We start from the raw sequence: 7,996 nt of genomic DNA, 5'->3' as shown, positions 1-7,996 counted from the left end.
CTTTCCCTTCCTTTGCCATTCGTTCGGTGACCCTAGAACTAACCATCTTCTCATTCCTGCCAACCAACCTGTGTGAAGATCACACTAAATTCAAAAGTGCCACAAAATCTGATGAGGTTGGAGAAAACACAATGGGACCTGAGGTGATTGGGAAACGGGCAGAACAGTCAGCTCGGGAAAATGCAAGAAAACGAATCTAAGGGAAAGGAACAAAGCACAGATATTTCCTGGGACAGAGAGATTTAAAAAGCAAGGATTCAAAGACACAGTAATTACAGTGGACACATTTACACATGCAATTTAATGCGCAGTAGCCTATTTTACAGCACATTAACACATCACATTAAAAAATGCAATTATGCTAATGCTCAGTAAAATTGGTTACTACACATTGTCGCATAAAAAACATACACTTTCGGTACTGCACATTAGGGCAGTCTAATGCACATTTATTTAGTACTTCACATTAGAGGGCATATCTACATGTGCATTAATGTACTGTAATTACGGAGCATTAAGTTCAGTACCTGTAATAACAGGTAGTAACTTAATGTGCTGTAATCAGTGCTACTGCACAGTAGTGCCAGCACACGGTTTTTATGTGATAAATGCACAGTAGACTAATTCACCTGCGCCGTGACGCAGGTAAATTAGTAGACTAATTCACAACTTTCGCCGTGACGCATAAATATTCATTAGAATTAGTGTACTGCACTTCTAGAGTCTCATGTCAATGCACCCAGGGATACAAATTTAATGTGCATTAAGAAAAGTTCATTAATGCATGTTTAGACGCACCCACTGAAAAGCAAATTAGATCAGGGGTTGCAAGGAAAAGTCACTTTCACTGCTTCTACTTGGGAGCAGGTATTTAACAAAAAGCTCCCATTTCCAGTACTTGTTCACTAAGGGAGATGGCGCTGATATTAGACCTATTTACTAGCCTATAAGGGATAGGTACAGAAGTTCAAAAAGCCTGAGGCAGAATCAGTCTGTTATGTGTTTTTTTATAAGCAGCCTAGATTAGATCAGTAGCGAATAGAACACACATTCATCTTTTGGTGGGGAGGCATGCAGGCTTCCTGTACTGGCCAAGACACAGCAGGTTGCATGCATCCCAGCAGACCCTGCAGGGTCCCTGGGTTGCAGGGATAAGTACAGACAGTCAAAAAGCCGGAGGCTGAATTGTTTCAGACTTTGCAGGTTAGTCTAAGTTTTAGGGCTTAAATTGAAACAAAAGTGAACAGACATTTGCCTTTGATTCAGGAAATGCAGCTACATGCCTGCAGTGGCTCAGGCCAGAAGCCGGAGGGTGCTAGAGCATGGCTGGCTGGCACATAGCCATTATGGGCTATGTGTTCACTTCCTCTTCCTGCTGCTGCTGAGGTCTCTGGGATTTGCAGAACACAATCACAGCAGCAAGACTCTGCAGGGTTGCTCTTCACTTCCTCTTCCTGGTTCTAGGTGCCTCTGGTATTTGCAGTCCACAGCCACAGCCAGCAGTAAGTTTGAGCAGGGGAAGGGGTGTTTAACCCCTCTCCCTGGCCCCAGATCCCAGCTGGGGTTTGCCTGGGTGGGCAGCCCCCGCCCCCCGCAGACTGGGCTGCATCCCCAGCCAGGCTTGCTACCATACCCCCTTGTCAACCTGCCCTCACTGCTCCAGGTAAGGAGCAGAGGGGCAGGGCCAGCCCAGCTCTCTGGAGCAGATAGCACAGCCCAGCCCAGGGCTGGAAAGCATGTTGGGAAACTGAGGGACTCTGATTTAACTTGAACCAGGAATGGGTCTGGGAGAAAAGTTTTCATAGACTAGTATGACCCAAATCAGTTAAGTCTGATGCTACATTCAGCCAGGTTTATCTTAAACCAGTTTCAGCCGTTTTGAAGCTGTTTTTTGTGTACTGAGCTTCTGTTCTGTTACAGGTTTAAACCAGTTTCTGATCACTTAAACCAATTTATGAATAACTTCTGTCCCTAGCCCAGGAGACTGCCAAGCACCCAGGTCACCCCTGATTGGCTGCTAGGCACAGGCAACCACAACCCCAACCCTGCTTCCCCAAGATTGGATGCTCATTGCCTTCTCCGCCCTCCACCATAGTACAAAAAGCCTTGCAGCAACCCAGGTGCCCATGGCCTGGGTACCTGCAGGCAATGGCCAAGGCACTAAGGTCATAGGGTTGCCTCCATGTGTGAAGGAGCTGGTGAAGGATCCCAGGGGACCCAGCATGATGTACAGGGAGTGGTAGAGGAGCTTTCACTCACCTCAACAGTCCAGGGAATGACAAGCCATCACATGCCAGAGCTGCAGCATTTTCAAAGCTGGCTCTCCCTTCTGATTGGAGGGAGGAGCTCCAGCACTGTTATTTCTGGCCCTGGAGAAGGGAAGCAGAGGGAGGATGCCAGCAGGCAGAGTGAAGTGCCCACCCAGCCAGACGTCGGCGGGCAGGAGCAGAGAAGCCTGCAAATGAAGGATGGCCGGAGGGCCACCATTTCATGCTGAAAAGCCATCTGACTAGGAGACTTGAGCCCCCCCGACAGGCTGGGAAGTTTGAGCTGGGATGCACAGGACTTGACCAAAACTGTGAGCGAAGGGGAAAACAGCCTGACATGGAATGGGTGAGTCCAGAGACAGTGAGAGGGGGAGGTTTTCTTTTTCTTTCCCCTCACTGTCTGTTTGGAAGCTCCCAGTTTAACCCTGAAGGCACCAGAGAGCTGAGGACTGTTTTGTTAAGGAGTAGGCCTGTGCAAAGCAGCTAGTATTCACTTCGGATTTGGATTCGGCTAGTTCGGGGGACAGTGATTCAATTTGGTGATAGAAATCACTGCCCTGAATCAATTTGGCCAAATCTGATTCAGAGATTTGGCTGATGCTGAATCTTTGACTTGCACAGGCCCATCCCCTGCTCGCTCTCCCAGCCCCAGCAATGGCTGCCCCGCTCACCCCAGCTCCCGGCACTTTAGAAAAAAAAGCCCCCACTCACTGGCTGCTGCTGTGCAGGGGGGCCATCCCCACTGCCCCACACCATGAAGGGGGCTCTGCAGGAGCCCCCAACCCCCACCCACTCTTCCAGCCCCTCCATGGCTGCCCTGCCCATCCCAGCTCCAGCCCTTTAAGGGAAAAAAAAACCCCCAAAACCCCAGACTCACTGGTTCCTGCCTGGCACAGGGAGTCATCCGCACTGCCCCCTACTACCCCACGCTGAGTAGGGGGCTCTGCATGAGCCCCACGAAGCCCCGAGGCTGCTGCAGGAGCTGGTGAGTCTGGGGTTTTTTGTCGGGGGGTTTCTTAAAGGGCTGGAGCTGGGGAGGGGGTGGACTGGGGAAGCAGGCGGCGGTCAGGGGGCTTGTGACAGAGCCCCCCATGCAGTGTAGGGCAGTGGGGGGCAGCAGGGATTGCCCCCCTGCTGGGCAGCACCCAGTGAGTGGAGGGTTTTCTTTAAAGGGACAGGAGCTGGGGCTGGGCAGGGCAGCCTTGGGGGGAGGCTGGGGGAGCAGGCAGGGGATGGGGCCTGGCAGGGGTCCTCCTATGGTCCCTTGCCCCCTCCTCCAGCCCCACCCTGCTTTGTAGATGAAGATCTCCAAACCTTTTCTAAATCAATTTGGAGAGCTTTGAATTGATTTGGATCTTTTAATTAGTCCCCTGATTTGATTCAGATTTGGAGATTCGGCCACCAAATTGGGCCGAATCTCCGTCAAATTGATTCACTACCCGAAGCTTCACACAGCTGTATTAGGGTGTTCCTTGAGTCCCTAACTGGGAATTGAGCTGATCATTTATATTGACCGAAGGGAATTGATGTAAGCGTCAGTGGTCGAACTATTCATAGGGAACTGACATTAAACCTGGGCACCAGGGACTTTGTTAAGACCATGCCTGTTTCAGGGCAAGAACTCCTCTGTGGCCTAAAGCACTCAAACGAGGCTGAGGACAGCAAAGTGACCCCAAGAGCCAGGAGTTTATACCAGCACCATCTCCTGTGGTAAGATTGCGGTGTTAAGGGTTGGTGGAACCTCATAGGAAGATCTGGAGGAAGATCTCAGAATTGTTGCTGATCTCATATCTCCAGCTCCCATTAGATTTACGTTACCATCAAAACATGGCAGGCAAGAGCACACCATCAGAGGGAGAAGACCATGGTGTTCCTGAATGTAGCTCAACGGCACAGGTCTGGCACATCCCAGGAAGGCGGGGTCCACAGCCATATAGAGTGACACATTTACACGTTGCAGACACAGTCCTGATATGCTGCCCCCTGCCACCCCAGCCCACTGGAGTCAAACTGCCTACAAAAGACTCCTTCTTGTGGGGGATGGGAAAGGCCCATGCTGGAGTCCAGGTGGAAGGATTCCTGGCTCTGGCAACTGAGATGTCATATTTGGGAGCCAGGGCTGGGTCTGTGGGGCTGTGCCTGAGTGCAGGAGCATGGGTGTCTCTGGCTGAGTGTTCAGCAGCCAAGGCTGGGCACCATGGGGCTGTGCCTAAGCATGGGGGTTCTCCTGGATTCAGTGACAGGTCTGTGCGTACATTGTCGGGTGCTTCATTATGGGGTGCGGGGACATAGCCATTGGAGTTGGATGCCCAGGTCCCGGGGCTCGTGCATGGGACATAGATGCTTCCCCTTTCTCCCTGTCCCATTCCCCGCCTTCCCCTCCAGCTGCCTGCTTGCGGCTGATAGATGGCCAGAGACAGGGGGCAGCACTGGGGTGAGGGGCCTTGCTGACTCAGATTTAGGAGAACTCAGGGCAGGGCCCTCTGCGCTCTTGGCTGAAGCAGCTGAGCCTGGGTCAAGTGCTAGCATACCACCTTGTGAGAGGGATGGGTGAGTGCAAAGGAGCCTGAGATGCTGGTGGACAGTGACCTAACTTGAATTGATAGGGGATCTGGTACAGAAGTTCGATTCACCAGTCTAACCTAAATTGATTAGATTCAAGGGCAGTATCTTAGACCAAGTTCTGCCATGTTTAGTCCAGTCTATGTACAGTATGCCAAACTTCCGTATGGTTACAGGTTTAGATCAATTTCGAAGCACTTAGACTGGTATAAGTCTAATGTCTGTACCTGGCCATGAAGGCATGATCTTACAAGATGGAAAATGATTACTCCATCTTGAAGTTTCACATATTAGCTCCTCAATGAGAAGAGTTGTGTCCACACTAATAATACCATGCAAGCCTTGCATATAATGCCAAAGCCTATTTCCTTGTAATTTCAGCCAGTACACAGCCTGCTCAGAGGTCACATCCACTTGTTATGAATGACTTCAGCTGTAATATATTTGTGGGAATTCTTTGCACTCACATGCAGCCCTCACAAATAGTGACCTGAAATACTGACCTCAACAAACCACATCATTTTCCACTTGGGCAGCCCCAGATTGGTTCTTGGAGTCTGAAGAACCAGAAGGCTGGCTTTGATTCTTATCACAATAATTTGCTGGCTCATTAGCACTAACTCCTTAAAGGGGCACCTTTAGAGAGCCTAAAATGTGACTGACTTCCCCCTCATACCGTCTTATAAATTCCATGATAGTAATCTGTGAATGTTCCCATCCCCGCCAGTTATCCCCAAATATCTATATTCTTCTGAACAGGTCCTTCTTCAGCCTTTTCTAAAACACAGTGGAAAAACTAGGTAGTGTCAAAACAAACCTTTCCCAGGATTTTACCTCACTAATAAAGAAATTAATAAGAGAACATGAGGTCAGCTCAAGCCTTCTTCCCAGGTTTATCTGTTCCTCAAAATCCTCCCCCTCGCCTTCTCAGCTCATAGCCTAAAGAGTTGCATCTACTTCCTTTGTATGCCCAATAAATAACAAGCAATAATAAATAGACTAACAGATACAATGGACAGCAAAACAATGCTTGTAAGAAAAAAGATTTTGCTTTTAAACGAGTAGGGAATTACTGTAAACAGAGAGGGAGAGAGGCTTTTTTAAGGTAAGAAGAAACCCCTTTCGCAGAAATTATTTTCTCTATAGTGAAGCTATTTAAACCAATACTAGATGCAATTGTTTAACCTTTATGAGAATGATGCTTTTTGAACAATCTAGTGTGTGTATTTGCCACGAACCTGCATGTGCCCATTGGAATAAAATGATTACCACACCAGTTAAATGGATAAAGACTATTCACCAGCTTCTATTTTTAGGATGACTGATGTGATACCTTTTTAAACTAAATGCATGATTAAGGGATAATTTTGTTAGAAGAACAAATTTGCAGTGCACAGCCATTAGGTGTGAAGAAGACTTCCTCTGCACAAGCCACTTTGCACATCCCGTCTGTGCTCCTTGACTTTAATTAGCAATGCTGCATCCATCCTGTTACAAGTTGTTCCTTGCCAGGCCTTCAATTCTCATGTCGGCAGGCGATAATCAAGTACTTCTGACAACATCATGCTGCAGCCTTAGTCTTCACTAAGAAAAGTAAGCCAACTATTTCAAAACTTCTATAGATAAAGTTTGTCTTCCAGAATGAAAAATAAAGCTAAATTAAGCTGAGGAAACTATCAAGGTTATTTTTTAATGTTTTTTTCAGATGAAATGTTAGGTTCAACCATTATTAGACATAGTCAAAACTCAGAATTTCCACCTCAGTGAAAATTTAGACATGTCAAAATTTGGTGTTATTCTGAAATGAAATTAAAGTAAATATTTTCAAAATTTCCCCTGAAAAATCTCTCCTCTGAGAGATTTCCATTTTCGATGTGACCATTCTGTTTGTAAGAACAGCTAAAGTCTGTATGCCTCCCTCCCCCAAAACTCAGGGACCTGCAAAATCAGCATAGGGATTACAGCAAGAGTCTTCCTGAGACTTCTGGTACCTCTAATGTCTGATGGGTTGTATTTGGTAGCCATGTTGGTCTGAGACAAAAAGAAATGCAAAACTCTAAAACTCTTGGTTCAGAAATGATACCTTTTATTAGCCCAACTAAGACATCACAAACACTTTTTTTTTCAGTTTCTTAGATGGTCTAATAAAAGGTATGCTCTCTGAACTAAGAGTTCTTGAGTTTTCCATCTGTAATGTCTGATCAAATTCGTTGTGAGGAAGGGCCTGGCCTTGCTTTATCCAGACAAGTGTGTGTAGCTGTACAACAGTTCAAGATTACTGTTCAGTATTAATCGACTGGTGAAGGGATATAGTGTTGTTCAGTGGATAGGCCTCTAAATGGGGCATCTGGACATGTGGTTTCTCTTTTCAACTCTGCTGCTGTCCTAGGACAAACCAGTGCACCTGCTAGCCTCGGTTTCCCCATCTGTCAAACAAAAATAATGATAGATATGTTCCTCTAAAAAAACATTTATAGGCCAAAGGATGGAAAGTCCTATGATCAGTAACTAGTAAGGGATGTCTTGTGTTGTTAGCAATACTTAGCATATATGTGTTTTGTTTTGTTTTTTAATGTTTCTGATTGCTGTACTAGTATCTATTTAAGTGGTTCTCAAACTGGGGTTCACCAATTCTGATGGGTCCACCAAGCTGTATCTGTCAGCCTTTGAGCACCAAACATTTCTTTTTCTAAGTTATAGTGACTCCCTTATGATTTTTGGAGACCTTTCTGACCAGCTGGACACAGAACCCCTCCTTTCTGATATCCTGTGACTATCTCCTCTGACACAAAGTCTGCTTTGCTTGGACTTGCACAAGATGCCATAACTGTAAAGGCAACAAGCCCAGAAGCCATGGGTATATAAGTGCAAGGAGAAGGTCACCAAGCAGCCTTTCTCATTGTATACAACCCCCTTAGTTCTGGAGTCGTATCAACACAAGCTTGCACAGCAACTGCACTGATGAGTTGGAGAGCAAAAAGAGCTCGCTGTGCATGTGCCCCATAGTTAAGCAAAGCAGGAGTGACCACACACTTTGCCACCATCCCCGCCCCCCACCATGTGTTAGAGCCACTAATCATTTCCTTTCTTAGTGTGGCAGAAGTGCCACCGTCAGTGCCCCTCTCCAGAGACCCGCCTCTGGCAGCCTGAGAGGCTGGGGGTGGACC

Source organism: Alligator sinensis, unplaced genomic scaffold (assembly GCF_000455745.1).
Source record: "Alligator sinensis unplaced genomic scaffold, ASM45574v1 scaffold400_1, whole genome shotgun sequence".
NCBI lineage: Eukaryota > Metazoa > Chordata > Crocodylia > Alligatoridae > Alligator > Alligator sinensis.
This window is presented reverse-complemented; position numbering follows the sequence as displayed.